A 17,288-nucleotide genomic window follows, 5' to 3' on the forward strand; every position below is an offset into this window, starting at 1 on the left:
GTCTTCACAAAAAACGCATGTGCGTTTCTTACTAAAGCTTTCGTGAAATTCATAAACTTCCGAAAGAACACGATTATCTTTCAAAGGAAAGCTTGTACTGAGAAAAGCAACACTGATCTCAGTTCTAACAGAGCTTTCACACATAGCAAAAAACTGCTTGTCTTTACAAACAAACGCATGTGCGTTTCTTACTAAAGCGTTCTTGATATTAATAAACTTCCCAAAGAACGCGATTATCTTTCAAAGGAAAGCTTGTACTGAGAAAAGCAACACTGATCTCAGTTCTAACAGTGCTTTCACACGTAGCAAACAATTGCATGTCTTTACAAAGAAACGCATGTGCGTTTCTTACTAAAGCTTTCGTGAAATTAATAAACTTCCGAAAGAACGCGATTATCTTTCAAAGGAAATCTTGTACTGAGAAAAGCAACACTGATCTCAGTTCTAAGAGTGCTTACACGTAGCAAACAAGTGCGTGTCTTTACAAAGAAACGCATGTGCATTTTTACTAAAGCTTTCGTAAAATTAATAAACTTCCGAAAGAACGCGATTATCTTTCAAAGGAAAGCTTGTACTGAGAAAAGCAACACTGATCTCAGTTCTAACAGTGCTTTCACACATAGCAAAAAAATGCTTGTCTTTACAAAGAAACGCATGTGCGATTTTTACTAAAGCTTTCGTGAAATTAATAAACTTCCAAAAGAATGTGATTATCTTTCAAAGTAAAGCTTGTACTGAGAAAAGCAACACTGATCTCAGTTCTAACAGTGCTTTCACACGTAGCAAACAAGTGCTTGTCTTTACATGGAAACACATGTGCGTTTCTTACTAAAGCTTTCGTGAAATTAATCAAGTTTCTAAAGAACGCGATTATCTTTCAAAGTAAAGCTTGTACTGAGAAAAGCAACACTGATCTCAGTTCTAACAGTGCTTTCACACGTAGCAAACAAGTGCTTGTCTTTACATAGAAACACATGTGCGTTTCTTACTGAAGCTTTCGTGAAATTTATCAACTTTCTAAAGAACGCGATTATCTTTCAAAGGAAAGCTTGTACTGAGAAAAGCAACACTGATCTCAGTTCTAACAGTGCTTTCACACGTAGCAAACAGCTGTCTTCACAAAGAAACGCATTTGCGTTTCTTACTAAAGCTTTCGTGAAATTAATAAACTTTCTAAAGAACGCGATTATCTTTCAAAGGAAAGCTTGTACTGAGAAAAGCAACACTGATCTCAGTTCTAACAGTGCTTTCACACGTAGCAAACAACTGCTTGTCTTTACAAACAAACGCATGTGCGTTTCTTACTAAAGCTTTCTTGATATTAATAAACTTCCGAAAGAACGCGATTATCTTTCAAAGGAAAGCATGTACTGAGTAAAGCAACACTGATCTCAGTTCTAACAGTGCTTTCACACGTAGGAAACAACTGCTTGTCTTTACAAAGAAACGCATGTGCGTTTCTTACTAAAGCTTTCGTTAAATTAATAAACTTCCGAAAGAACGCGATTATCTTTCAAAGGAAATCTTGTACTGAGAAAAGCAACACTAATCTCTGTTCTAAGAGTGCTTTCACACGTAGCAAACAAGTGCGTGTCTTTACAAAGAAACGCATGTGCATTTTTACTAAAGCTTTCGTAAAATTAATAAACTTCCGAAAGAACGCGATTATCTTTCAAAGGAAAGCTTGTACTGAGAAAAGCAACACTGATCTCAGTTCTAACAGTGCTTTCACACATAGCAAAAAAATGCTTGTCTTTACAAAGAAACGCATGTGCGATTTTTACTAAAGCTTTCGTGAAATTAATAAACTTCCAAAAGAATGCGATTATCTTTCAAAGTAAAGCTTGTACTGAGAAAAGCAATACTGATCTCAGTTCTAACAGTGCTTTCACACTTAGCAAACAACTGTCTTCACAAAGAAACGCATGTGCGTTTCTTACTAAAGCTTTCGTGAAATTAATAAACTTTCTAAAGAACACGATTATCTTTCAAAGGAAAGCTTGTACTGAGAAAAGCAACACTGATCTCAGTTCTAACAGTGCTTTCACACGTAGCAAACAAGTGCTTGTCTTTACATGGAAACACATGTGCGTTTCTTACTAAAGCTTTCGTGAAATTAATCAAGTTTCTAAAGAACGCGATTATCTTTCAAAGTAAAGCTTGTACTGAGAAAAGCAACACTGATCTCAGTTCTAACAGTGCTTTCACACGTAGCAAACAAGTGCTTGTCTTTACATAGAAACACATGTGCGTTTCTTACTGAAGCTTTCGTGAAATTTATCAACTTTCTAAAGAACGCGATTATCTTTCAAAGGAAAGCTTGTACTGAGAAAAGCAACACTGATCTCAGTTCTAACAGTGCTTTCACACGTAGCAAACAGCTGTCTTCACAAAGAAACGCATTTGCGTTTCTTACTAAAGCTTTCGTGAAATTAATAAACTTTCTAAAGAACGCGATTATCTTTCAAAGGAAAGCTTGTACTGAGAAAAGCAACACTGATGTCAGTTCTAACAGTGCTTTCACACGTAGGAAACAACTGCTTCTCTTTACAAACAAACGCATGTGCGTTTCTTACTAAAGCTTTCTTGATATTAATAAACTTCCGAAAGAACGCGATTATCTTTCAAAGGAAAGCATGTACTGAGTAAAGCAACACTGATCTCAGTTCTAACAGTGCTTTCACACGTAGGAAACAACTGCTTGTCTTTACAAAGAAACGCATGTGCGTTTCTTACTAAAGCTTTCGTGAAATTAATAAACTTCGGAAAGAACGCGATTATCTTTCAAAGTAAAGCTTGTACTGAGAAAAGCAACACTGATCTCAGTTCTAACAGTACTTTTACACGTAGCAAACAAGTGCTTGTTTTTACAAAGAAACGCATGTGCATTTTTACTAAAGCTTTCGTAAAATTAATAAACTTCCAAAAGAACGCGATTATCTTTCAAAGAAAAGCTTGTACTGAGAAAAGCAACACTGATCTCAGTTCACACAGTGCTTCCACACGTAGCAAACAAGTGCTTGTCTTTACAAAGAAACACCTGTGCATTTTTACTAAAGCTTTCATAAAATTAATAAACTTCCGAAAGAACGCGATTATCTTTCAAAGGAAAGCTTGTACTGAGAAAAGCAACACTGATCTCAGTTCTAACAGTGCTTTCAGGCGTAGCAAACAAATGCTTGTCTTGACAAAGAAACGCATATGCGTTTCTTACTAAACCTTTCGTGAAATTAATAAACTTCGGAAAGAATGCGATTATCTTTCAAAGTAAAGCTTGTACTGAGAAAAGCAACACTGATCTCAGTTCTAACAGTGCTTTCACACGTAGCAAACAAGTGCTTGTCTTTACATAGAAACACAAGAGCGTTTCTTACTAAAGCTTTCGTGAAATTAATCAACTTTCTAAAGAACGCGATTATCTTTCAAAGTAAAGCTTGTACTGAGAAAAGCAACACTGATCTCAGTTCTAACAGTGCTTTCACACGTAGCAAACAAGTGCTTGTCTTTACAAAGAAACGCACATGCTTTCGTCAAATTAATAAACTTTCGAAAGAACGCGATTATCTTTCAAAGTAAAGCTTGTACTGAGAAAAGTAACACTGATCTCAGTTCCAACAGTGCTTTCACACGTAGCAAACAACTTCTAGTCTTCACAAAAAACGCATGTGCGTTTCTTACTAAAGCTTTCGTGAAATTCATAAACTTCCGAAAGAACACGATTATCTTTCAAAGGAAAGCTTGTACTGAGAAAAGCAACACTGATCTCAGTTCTAACAGAGCTTTCACACATAGCAAAAAACTGCTTGTCTTTACAAACAAACGCATGTGCGTTTCTTACTAAAGCGTTCTTGATATTAATAAACTTCCCAAAGAACGCGATTATCTTTCAAAGGAAAGCTTGTACTGAGAAAAGCAACACTGATCTCAGTTCTAACAGTGCTTTCACACGTAGCAAACAATTGCATGTCTTTACAAAGAAACGCATGTGCGTTTCTTACTAAAGCTTTCGTGAAATTAATAAACTTCCGAAAGAACGCGATTATCTTTCAAAGGAAATCTTGTACTGAGAAAAGCAACACTGATCTCAGTTCTAAGAGTGCTTACACGTAGCAAACAAGTGCGTGTCTTTACAAAGAAACGCATGTGCATTTTTACTAAAGCTTTCGTAAAATTAATAAACTTCCGAAAGAACGCGATTATCTTTCAAAGGAAAGCTTGTACTGAGAAAAGCAACACTGATCTCAGTTCTAACAGTGCTTTCACACATAGCAAAAAAATGCTTGTCTTTACAAAGAAACGCATGTGCGATTTTTACTAAAGCTTTCGTGAAATTAATAAACTTCCAAAAGAATGTGATTATCTTTCAAAGTAAAGCTTGTACTGAGAAAAGCAACACTGATCTCAGTTCTAACAGTGCTTTCACACGTAGCAAACAAGTGCTTGTCTTTACATGGAAACACATGTGCGTTTCTTACTAAAGCTTTCGTGAAATTAATCAAGTTTCTAAAGAACGCGATTATCTTTCAAAGTAAAGCTTGTACTGAGAAAAGCAACACTGATCTCAGTTCTAACAGTGCTTTCACACGTAGCAAACAAGTGCTTGTCTTTACATAGAAACACATGTGCGTTTCTTACTGAAGCTTTCGTGAAATTTATCAACTTTCTAAAGAACGCGATTATCTTTCAAAGGAAAGCTTGTACTGAGAAAAGCAACACTGATCTCAGTTCTAACAGTGCTTTCACACGTAGCAAACAGCTGTCTTCACAAAGAAACGCATTTGCGTTTCTTACTAAAGCTTTCGTGAAATTAATAAACTTTCTAAAGAACGCGATTATCTTTCAAAGGAAAGCTTGTACTGAGAAAAGCAACACTGATCTCAGTTCTAACAGTGCTTTCACACGTAGCAAACAACTGCTTGTCTTTACAAACAAACGCATGTGCGTTTCTTACTAAAGCTTTCTTGATATTAATAAACTTCCGAAAGAACGCGATTATCTTTCAAAGGAAAGCATGTACTGAGTAAAGCAACACTGATCTCAGTTCTAACAGTGCTTTCACACGTAGGAAACAACTGCTTGTCTTTACAAAGAAACGCATGTGCGTTTCTTACTAAAGCTTTCGTGAAATTAATAAACTTCCGAAAGAACGCGATTATCTTTCAAAGGAAAGCTTGTACTGAGAAAAGCAACACTGATCTCAGTTCTAACAGTACTTTTACACGTAGCAAACAAGTGCTTGTTTTTACAAAGAAACGCATGTGCATTTTTACTAAAGCTTTCTTAAAATTAATAAACTTCCAAAAGAACGCGATTATCTTTCAAAGAAAAGCTTGTACTGAGAAAAGCAACACTGATCTCAGTTCACACAGTGCTTCCACACGTAGCAAACAAGTGCTTGTCTTTACAAAGAAACACCTGTGCATTTTTACTAAAGCTTTCGTAAAATTAATAAACTTCCGAAAGAACTCGATTATCTTTCAAAGGAAAGCTTGTACTGAGAAAAGCAACAATGATCTCAGTTCTAACAGTGCTTTCAGGCGTAGCAAACAAGTGCTTGTCTTGACAAAGAAACGCATATGCGTTTCTTACTAAAGCTTTCGTGAAATTAATAAACTTCGGAAAGAATGCGATTATCTTTCAAAGTAAAGCTTGTACTGAGAAAAGCAACACTGATCTCAGTTCTAACAGTGCTTTCACACGTAGCAAACAAGTGCTTGTCTTTACATAGAAACACATGTGCGTTTCTTACTAAAGCTTTCGTGAAATTAATCAACTTTCTAAAGAACGCGATTATTTTTCAAAGGAAAGCTTGTACTGAGAAAAGCAACACTGATCTCAGTTCTAACAGGGCTTTCACACGTAGCAAACAAGTGCTTGTCTTTACAAAGAAACGCATGTGTGTTTCTTACTAAAGCTTTCGTGAAATTAATAAACTTTCTAAAGAACGCGATTATCTTTCAAAGGAAAGCTTGTACTGAGAAAAGCAACACTGATGTCAGTTCTAACAGTGCTTTCACACGTAGGAAACAACTGCTTCTCTTTACAAACAAACGCATGTGCGTTTCTTACTAAAGCTTTCTTGATATTAATAAACTTCCGAAAGAACGCGATTATCTTTCAAAGGAAAGCATGTACTGAGTAAAGCAACACTGATCTCAGTTCTAACAGTGCTTTCACACGTAGGAAACAACTGCTTGTCTTTACAAAGAAACGCATGTGCGTTTCTTACTAAAGCTTTCGTGAAATTAATAAACTTCCGAAAGAACGCGATTATCTTTCAAAGGAAAGCTTGTACTGAGAAAAGCAACACTGATCTCAGTTCTAACAGTACTTTTACACGTAGCAAACAAGTGCTTGTTTTTACAAAGAAACGCATGTGCATTTTTACTAAAGCTTTCGTAAAATTAATAAACTTCCAAAAGAACGCGATTATCTTTCAAAGAAAAGCTTGTACTGAGAAAAGCAACACTGATCTCAGTTCACACAGTGCTTCCACACGTAGCAAACAAGTGCTTGTCTTTACAAAGAAACACCTGTGCATTTTTACTAAAGCTTTCGTAAAATTAATAAACTTCCGAAAGAACGCGATTATCTTTCAAAGGAAAGCTTGTACTGAGAAAAGCAACACTGATCTCAGTTCTAACAGTGCTTTCAGGCGTAGCAAACAAGTGCTTGTCTTGACAAAGAAACGCATATGCGTTTCTTACTAAACCTTTCGTGAAATTAATAAACTTCGGAAAGAATGCGATTATCTTTCAAAGTAAAGCTTGTACTGAGAAAAGCAACACTGATCTCAGTTCTAACAGTGCTTTCACACGTAGCAAACAAGTGCTTGTCTTTACATAGAAACACAAGAGAGTTTCTTACTAAAGCTTTCGTGAAATTAATCAACTTTCTAAAGAACGCGATTATCTTTCAAAGTAAAGCTTGTACTGAGAAAAGCAACACTGATCTCAGTTCTAACAGTGCTTTCACACGTAGCAAACAAGTGCTTGTCTTTACAAAGAAACGCACATGCTTCCGTCAAATTAATAAACTTTAGAAAGAACGCGATTATCTTTCAAAGTAAAGCTTGTACTGAGAAAAGTAACACTGATCTCAGTTCCAACAGTGCTTTCACACGTAGCAAACAACTTCTAGTCTTCACAAAAAACGCATGTGCGTTTCTTACTAAAGCTTTCGTGAAATTCATAAACTTCCGAAAGAACACGATTATCTTTCAAAGGAAAGCTTGTACTGAGAAAAGCAACACTGATCTCAGTTCTAACAGAGCTTTCACACATAGCAAAAAACTGCTTGTCTTTACAAACAAACGCATGTGCGTTTCTTACTAAAGCGTTCTTGATATTAATAAACTTCCCAAAGAACGCGATTATCTTTCAAAGGAAAGCTTGTACTGAGAAAAGCAACACTGATCTCAGTTCTAACAGTGCTTTCACACGTAGCAAACAATTGCATGTCTTTACAAAGAAACGCATGTGCGTTTCTTACTAAAGCTTTCGTGAAATTAATAAACTTCCGAAAGAACGCGATTATCTTTCAAAGGAAATCTTGTACTGAGAAAAGCAACACTGATCTCAGTTCTAAGAGTGCTTACACGTAGCAAACAAGTGCGTGTCTTTACAAAGAAACGCATGTGCATTTTTACTAAAGCTTTCGTAAAATTAATAAACTTCCGAAAGAACGCGATTATCTTTCAAAGGAAAGCTTGTACTGAGAAAAGCAACACTGATCTCAGTTCTAACAGTGCTTTCACACATAGCAAAAAAATGCTTGTCTTTACAAAGAAACGCATGTGCGATTTTTACTAAAGCTTTCGTGAAATTAATAAACTTCCAAAAGAATGTGATTATCTTTCAAAGTAAAGCTTGTACTGAGAAAAGCAACACTGATCTCAGTTCTAACAGTGCTTTCACACGTAGCAAACAAGTGCTTGTCTTTACATGGAAACACATGTGCGTTTCTTACTAAAGCTTTCGTGAAATTAATCAAGTTTCTAAAGAACGCGATTATCTTTCAAAGTAAAGCTTGTACTGAGAAAAGCAACACTGATCTCAGTTCTAACAGTGCTTTCACACGTAGCAAACAAGTGCTTGTCTTTACATAGAAACACATGTGCGTTTCTTACTGAAGCTTTCGTGAAATTTATCAACTTTCTAAAGAACGCGATTATCTTTCAAAGGAAAGCTTGTACTGAGAAAAGCAACACTGATCTCAGTTCTAACAGTGCTTTCACACGTAGCAAACAGCTGTCTTCACAAAGAAACGCATTTGCGTTTCTTACTAAAGCTTTCGTGAAATTAATAAACTTTCTAAAGAACGCGATTATCTTTCAAAGGAAAGCTTGTACTGAGAAAAGCAACACTGATCTCAGTTCTAACAGTGCTTTCACACGTAGCAAACAACTGGTTGTCTTTACAAACAAACGCATGTGCGTTTCTTACTAAAGCTTTCTTGATATTAATAAACTTCCGAAAGAACGCGATTATCTTTCAAAGGAAAGCATGTACTGAGTAAAGCAACACTGATCTCAGTTCTAACAGTGCTTTCACACGTAGGAAACAACTGCTTGTCTTTACAAAGAAACGCATGTGCGTTTCTTACTAAAGCTTTCGTGAAATTAATAAACTTCCGAAAGAACGCGATTATCTTTCAAAGGAAAGCTTGTACTGAGAAAAGCAACACTGATCTCAGTTCTAACAGTACTTTTACACGTAGCAAACAAGTGCTTGTTTTTACAAAGAAACGCATGTGCATTTTTACTAAAGCTTTCGTAAAATTAATAAACTTCCAAAAGAACGCGATTATCTTTCAAAGAAAAGCTTGTACTGAGAAAAGCAACACTGATCTCAGTTCACACAGTGCTTCCACACGTAGCAAACAAGTGCTTGTCTTTACAAAGAAACACCTGTGCATTTTTACTAAAGCTTTCGTAAAATTAATAAACTTCCGAAAGAACTCGATTATCTTTCAAAGGAAAGCTTGTACTGAGAAAAGCAACAATGATCTCAGTTCTAACAGTGCTTTCAGGCGTAGCAAACAAGTGCTTGTCTTGACAAAGAAACGCATATGCGTTTCTTACTAAAGCTTTCGTGAAATTAATAAACTTCGGAAAGAATGCGATTATCTTTCAAAGTAAAGCTTGTACTGAGAAAAGCAACACTGATCTCAGTTCTAACAGTGCTTTCACACGTAGCAAACAAGTGCTTGTCTTTACATAGAAACACATGTGCGTTTCTTACTAAAGCTTTCGTGAAATTAATCAACTTTCTAAAGAACGCGATTATTTTTCAAAGGAAAGCTTGTACTGAGAAAAGCAACACTGATCTCAGTTCTAACAGGGCTTTCACACGTAGCAAACAAGTGCTTGTCTTTACAAAGAAACGCATGTGTGTTTCTTACTAAAGCTTTCGTGAAATTAATAAACTTTCTAAAGAACGCGATTATCTTTCAAAGGAAAGCTTGTACTGAGAAAAGCAACACTGATGTCAGTTCTAACAGTGCTTTCACACGTAGGAAACAACTGCTTCTCTTTACAAACAAACGCATGTGCGTTTCTTACTAAAGCTTTCTTGATATTAATAAACTTCCGAAAGAACGCGATTATCTTTCAAAGGAAAGCATGTACTGAGTAAAGCAACACTGATCTCAGTTCTAACAGTGCTTTCACACGTAGGAAACAACTGCTTGTCTTTACAAAGAAACGCATGTGCGTTTCTTACTAAAGCTTTCGTGAAATTAATAAACTTCCGAAAGAACGCGATTATCTTTCAAAGGAAAGCTTGTACTGAGAAAAGCAACACTGATCTCAGTTCTAACAGTACTTTTACACGTAGCAAACAAGTGCTTGTTTTTACAAAGAAACGCATGTGCATTTTTACTAAAGCTTTCGTAAAATTAATAAACTTCCAAAAGAACGCGATTATCTTTCAAAGAAAAGCTTGTACTGAGAAAAGCAACACTGATCTCAGTTCACACAGTGCTTCCACACGTAGCAAACAAGTGCTTGTCTTTACAAAGAAACACCTGTGCATTTTTACTAAAGCTTTCGTAAAATTAATAAACTTCCGAAAGAACGCGATTATCTTTCAAAGGAAAGCTTGTACTGAGAAAAGCAACACTGATCTCAGTTCTAACAGTGCTTTCAGGCGTAGCAAACAAGTGCTTGTCTTGACAAAGAAACGCATATGCGTTTCTTACTAAACCTTTCGTGAAATTAATAAACTTCGGAAAGAATGCGATTATCTTTCAAAGTAAAGCTTGTACTGAGAAAAGCAACACTGATCTCAGTTCTAACAGTGCTTTCACACGTAGCAAACAAGTGCTTGTCTTTACATAGAAACACAAGAGAGTTTCTTACTAAAGCTTTCGTGAAATTAATCAACTTTCTAAAGAACGCGATTATCTTTCAAAGTAAAGCTTGTACTGAGAAAAGCAACACTGATCTCAGTTCTAACAGTGCTTTCACACGTAGCAAACAAGTGCTTGTCTTTACAAAGAAACGCACATGCTTCCGTCAAATTAATAAACTTTAGAAAGAACGCGATTATCTTTCAAAGTAAAGCTTGTACTGAGAAAAGTAACACTGATCTCAGTTCCAACAGTGCTTTCACACGTAGCAAACAACTTCTAGTCTTCACAAAAAACGCATGTGCGTTTCTTACTAAAGCTTTCGTGAAATTCATAAACTTCCGAAAGAACACGATTATCTTTCAAAGGAAAGCTTGTACTGAGAAAAGCAACACTGATCTCAGTTCTAACAGAGCTTTCACACATAGCAAAAAACTGCTTGTCTTTACAAACAAACGCATGTGCGTTTCTTACTAAAGCGTTCTTGATATTAATAAACTTCCCAAAGAACGCGATTATCTTTCAAAGGAAAGCTTGTACTGAGAAAAGCAACACTGATCTCAGTTCTAACAGTGCTTTCACACGTAGCAAACAATTGCATGTCTTTACAAAGAAACGCATGTGCGTTTCTTACTAAAGCTTTCGTGAAATTAATAAACTTCCGAAAGAACGCGATTATCTTTCAAAGGAAATCTTGTACTGAGAAAAGCAACACTGATCTCAGTTCTAAGAGTGCTTACACGTAGCAAACAAGTGCGTGTCTTTACAAAGAAACGCATGTGCATTTTTACTAAAGCTTTCGTAAAATTAATAAACTTCCGAAAGAACGCGATTATCTTTCAAAGGAAAGCTTGTACTGAGAAAAGCAACACTGATCTCAGTTCTAACAGTGCTTTCACACATAGCAAAAAAATGCTTGTCTTTACAAAGAAACGCATGTGCGATTTTTACTAAAGCTTTCGTGAAATTAATAAACTTCCAAAAGAATGTGATTATCTTTCAAAGTAAAGCTTGTACTGAGAAAAGCAACACTGATCTCAGTTCTAACAGTGCTTTCACACGTAGCAAACAACTGTCTTCACAAAGAAACGCATGTGCATTTCTTACTAAAGCTTTCGTGAAATTAATCAACTTTCTAAAGAACGCGATTATCTTTCAAAGTAAAGCTTGTACTGAGAAAAGCAACACTGATCTCAGTTCTAACAGTGCTTTCACACGTAGCAAACAAGTGCTTGTCTTTACATAGAAACACATGTGCGTTTCTTACTGAAGCTTTCGTGAAATTAATCAACTTTCTAAAGAACGCGATTATCTTTCAAAGGAAAGCTTGTACTGAGAAAAGCAACACTGATCTCAGTTCTAACAGTGCTTTCACACGTAGCAAACAGCTGTCTTCACAAAGAAACGCATTTGCGTTTCTTACTAAAGCTTTCGTGAAATTAATAAACTTTCTAAAGAACGCGATTATCTTTCAAAGGAAAGCTTGTACTGAGAAAAGCAACACTGATCTCAGTTCTAACAGTGCTTTCACACGTAGCAAACAACTGCTTGTCTTTACAAACAAACGCATGTGCGTTTCTTACTAAAGCTTTCTTGATATTAATAAACTTCCGAAAGAACGCGATTATCTTTCAAAGGAAAGCATGTACTGAGTAAAGCAACACTGATCTCAGTTCTAACAGTGCTTTCACACGTAGGAAACAACTGCTTGTCTTTACAAAGAAACGCATGTGCGTTTCTTACTAAAGCTTTCGTGAAATTAATAAACTTCCGAAAGAACGCGATTATCTTTCAAAGGAAAGCTTGTACTGAGAAAAGCAACACTGATCTCAGTTCTAACAGTACTTTTACACGTAGCAAACAAGTGCTTGTTTTTACAAAGAAACGCATGTGCATTTTTACTAAAGCTTTCGTAAAATTAATAAACTTCCAAAATAACGCGATTATCTTTCAAAGAAAAGCTTGTACTGAGAAAAGCAACACTGATCTCAGTTCACACAGTGCTTCCACACGTAGCAAACAAGTGCTTGTCTTTACAAAGAAACACCTGTGCATTTTTACTAAAGCTTTCGTAAAATTAATAAACTTCCGAAAGAACTCGATTATCTTTCAAAGGAAAGCTTGTACTGAGAAAAGCAACAATGATCTCAGTTCTAACAGTGCTTTCAGGCGTAGCAAACAAGTGCTTGTCTTGACAAAGAAACGCATATGCGTTTCTTACTAAAGCTTTCGTGAAATTAATAAACTTCGGAAAGAATGCGATTATCTTTCAAAGTAAAGCTTGTACTGAGAAAAGCAACACTGATCTCAGTTCTAACAGTGCTTTCACACGTAGCAAACAAGTGCTTGTCTTTACATAGAAACACATGTGCGTTTCTTACTAAAGCTTTCGTGAAATTCATCAACTTTCTAAAGAACGCGATTATCTTTCAAAGGAAAGCTTGTACTGAGAAAAGCAACACTGATCTCAGTTCTAACAGGGCTTTCACACGTAGCAAACAAGTGCTTGTCTTTACAAAGAAACGCATGTGTGTTTCTTACTAAAGCTTTCGTGAAATTAATAAACTTTCTAAAGAACGCGATTATCTTTCAAAGGAAAGCTTGTACTGAGAAAAGCAACACTGATGTCAGTTCTAACAGTGCTTTCACACGTAGGAAACAACTGCTTCTCTTTACAAACAAACGCATGTGCGTTTCTTACTAAAGCTTTCTTGATATTAATAAACTTCCGAAAGAACGCGATTATCTTTCAAAGGAAAGCATGTACTGAGTAAAGCAACACTGATCTCAGTTCTAACAGTGCTTTCACACGTAGGAAACAAGTGCTTGTCTTTACAAAGAAACGCATGTGCGTTTCTTACTAAAGCTTTCGTGAAATTAATAAACTTCCGAAAGAACGCGATTATCTTTCAAAGGAAAGCTTGTACTGAGAAAAGCAACACTGATCTCAGTTCTAACAGTACTTTTACACGTAGCAAACAAGTGCTTGTTTTTACAAAGAAACGCATGTGCATTTTTACTAAAGCTTTCGTAAAATTAATAAACTTCCAAAAGAACGCGATTATCTTTCAAAGAAAAGCTTGTACTGAGAAAAGCAACACTGATCTCAGTTCACACAGTGCTTCCACACGTAGCAAACAAGTGCTTGTCTTTACAAAGAAACACCTGTGCATTTTTACTAAAGCTTTCGTAAAATTAATAAACTTCCGAAAGAACGCGATTATCTTTCAAAGGAAAGCTTGTACTGAGAAAAGCAACACTGATCTCAGTTCTAACAGTGCTTTCAGGCGTAGCAAACAAGTGCTTGTCTTGACAAAGAAACGCATATGCGTTTCTTACTAAACCTTTCGTGAAATTAATAAACTTCGGAAAGAATGCGATTATCTTTCAAAGTAAAGCTTGTACTGAGAAAAGCAACACTGATCTCAGTTCTAACAGTGCTTTCACACGTAGCAAACAAGAGCTTGTCTTTACATAGAAACACAAGTGCGTTTCTTACTAAAGCTTTCGTGAAATTAATCAACTTTCTAAAGAACGCGATTATCTTTCAAAGTAAAGCTTGTACTGAGAAAAGCAACACTGATCTCAGTTCTAACAGTGCTTTCACACGTAGCAAACAAGTGCTTGTCTTTACAAAGAAACGCACATGCTTTCGTCAAATTAATAAACTTCCGAAAGAACGCGATTATCTTTCAAAGTAAAGCTTGTACTGAGAAAAGTAACACTGATCTCAGTTCCAACAGTGCTTTCACACGTAGCAAACAACTTCTAGTCTTCACAAAAAACGCATGTGCGTTTCTTACTAAAGCTTTCGTGAAATTCATAAACTTTCTAAAGAACACGATTATCTTTCAAAGGAAAGCTTGTACTGAGAAAAGCAACACTGATCTCAGTTCTAACAGAGCTTTCACACATAGCAAACAACTGCTTGTCTTTACAAACAAACGCATGTGCGTTTCTTACTAAAGCGTTCTTGATATTAATAAACTTCCCAAAGAACGCGATTATCTTTCAAAGGAAAGCTTGTACTGAGAAAAGCAACACTGATCTCAGTTCTAACAGTGCTTTCACACGTAGCAAACAATTGCATGTCTTTACAAAGAAACGCATGTGCGTTTCTTACTAAAGCTTTCGTGAAATTAATAAACTTCCGAAAGAACGCGATTATCTTTCAAAGGAAATCTTGTACTGAGAAAAGCAACACTGATATCAGTTCTAAGAGTGCTTACACGTAGCAAACAAGTGCGTGTCTTTACAAAGAAACGCATGTGCATTTTTACTAAAGCTTTCGTAAAATTAATAAACTTCCGAAAGAACGCGATTATCTTTCAAAGGAAAGCTTGTACTGAGAAAAGCAACACTGATCTCAGTTCTAACAGTGCTTTCACACATAGCAAAAAAATGCTTGTCTTTACAAAGAAACGCATGTGCGATTTTTACTAAAGCTTTCGTGAAATTAATAAACTTCCAAAAGAATGTGATTATCTTTCAAAGTAAAGCTTGTACTGAGAAAAGCAACACTGATCTCAGTTCTAACAGTGCTTTCACACGTAGCAAACAACTGTCTTCACAAAGAAACGCATGTGCATTTCTTACTAAAGCTTTCGTGAAATTAATCAACTTTCTAAAGAACGCGATTATCTTTCAAAGTAAAGCTTGTACTGACAAAAGCAACACTGATCTCAGTTCTAACAGTGCTTTCACACGTAGCAAACAAGTGCTTGTCTTTACAAAGAAACGCATGTGTGTTTCTTACTAAACCTTTCGTGAAATTAATAAACTTCTGAAAGAATGTGATTATCTTTCAAAGTAAAGCTTGTACTGAGAAAAGCAACACTGATCTCAGTTCTAACAGTGCTTTCACACGTAGCAAACAACTGCTTGTCTTCACAAAAAACGCATGTGCGTTTCTTACTAAAGCTTTCGTGAAATTCATAAACTTCCGAAAGAACACGATTATCTTTCAAAGGAAAGCTTGTACTGAGAAAAGCAACACTGATCTCAGTTCTAACATTGCTTTCACACGTAGCAAACAACTGTCTTCACAAAGAAACGCATGTGCGTTTCTTACTAAAACTTTCGTGAAATTAATAAACTTTCTAAAGAACACGATTATCTTTCAAAGGAAAGTTGTACTGAGAAGCAACACTGATCTCAGTTCTAACAGTGCTTTCACACGTAGCAAACAACTGCTTGTCTTTACAAACAAACACATGTGCGTTTCTTACTAAAGCTTTCGTGAAATTAATAAACTTCCGAAAGAACGCGATTATCTTTCAAAGGAAAGCATGTACTGAGAAAAGCAACACTGATCTCAGTTCTAACAGTGCTTTCACACGTAGCAAACAACTGTCTTCACAAAGAAACGCATGTGCGTTTCTTACTAAAGCTTTCGTGAAATTCATAAACTTTCTAAAGAACACGATTATCTTTCAAAGGAAAGCTTGTACTGAGAAAAGCAACACTGATCTCAGTTCTAACAGTGCTTTCACACGTAGCAAACAAATGCTTGTCTTTACAAACAAACGCATGTGCGTTTCTTACTAAAGCTTTCTTGATATTAATAAACTTCCCAAAGAACGCGATTATCTTTCAAAGGAAAGCATGTACTGAGAAAAGCAACACTGATCTCAGTTCTAACAGTGCTTTCACACGTAGCAAACAACTGCATGTCTTTACAAAGAAACGCATGTGCGTTTCTTACTAAAGCTTTCGTGAAATTAATAAACTTCCGAAAGAACGCGATTATCTTTCAAAGGAAATCTTGTACTGAGAAAAGCAACACTGATCTCAGTTCTAACAGTGCTTTCACACGTAGCAAACAAGTGCTTGTCTTTACAATGAAACGCATGTGCGTTTCTTACAAAAGCTTTCGTCAAATTAATAAACTTCCGAAAGAACCAGATTATCTTTCAAAGTAAAGCTTGTACTGAGAAAAGCAACACTGATCTCAGTTCTAACAGTGCTTTCACACGTAGCAAACAACTGCTTGTCTTCACAAAGAAACACATGTGCGTTTCTTACTAAAGCTTTCGTGAAATTAATAAACTTTCGAAAGAACGTGATTATCTTTCAAAGTAAAGCTTGTACTGAGAAAAGCAACACTGATCTCAGTTCTAACATTGCTTTCAAACGTAGCAAACAAGTACTTGTCTTTACTAAGGAACGCATGTGTGTTTCTTACTAAAGCTTTCGTGAAATTAATAAACTTCGGAAAGAATGCGATTATCTTTCAAAGTAAAGCTTGTACTGAGAAAAGCAACACTGATCTCAGTTCTAACAGGGCTTTCACACGTAGCAAACAAGTGCTTGTCTTTACAAAGAAACGCACATGCTTTCGTGAAATTAATAAACTTCTGAAAGAATGTGATTATCTTTCAAAGTAAAGCTTGTTCTGAGAAAAGTAACACTGATCTCAGTTCCAACAGTGCTTTCACACGTAGCAAACAACTTCTTGTCTTCACAAAAAACGCATGTGCGTTTCTTACTAAAGCTTTCGTAAAATTCATAAACTTCCGAAAGAACACGATTATCTTTCAAAGGAAAGCTTGTACTGAGAAAAGCAACACTGATCTCAGTTCTAACATTGCTTTCACACGTAGCAAACAACTGTCTTCACAAAGAAACGCATGTGCGTTTCTTACTAAAATTTTCGTGAAATTAATAAACTTTCTAAAGAACACGATTATCTTTCAAAGGAAAGTTGTACTGAGAAGCAACACTGATCTCAGTTCTAACAGTGCTTTCACACGTAGCAAACAACTGCTTGTCTTTACAAACAAACACATGTGCGTTTCTTACTAAAGCTTTCTTGATATTAATAAACTTCCCAAAGAACGCGATTATCTTTCAAAGGAAAGCATGTACTGAGAAAAGCAACACTGATCTCAGTTCTAACAGTGCTTTCACACGTAGCAAACAACTGCATGTCTTTACAA

Source organism: Chionomys nivalis, chromosome 21, assembly GCF_950005125.1.
Source record: "Chionomys nivalis chromosome 21, mChiNiv1.1, whole genome shotgun sequence".
Lineage (NCBI taxonomy): Eukaryota > Metazoa > Chordata > Mammalia > Rodentia > Cricetidae > Chionomys > Chionomys nivalis.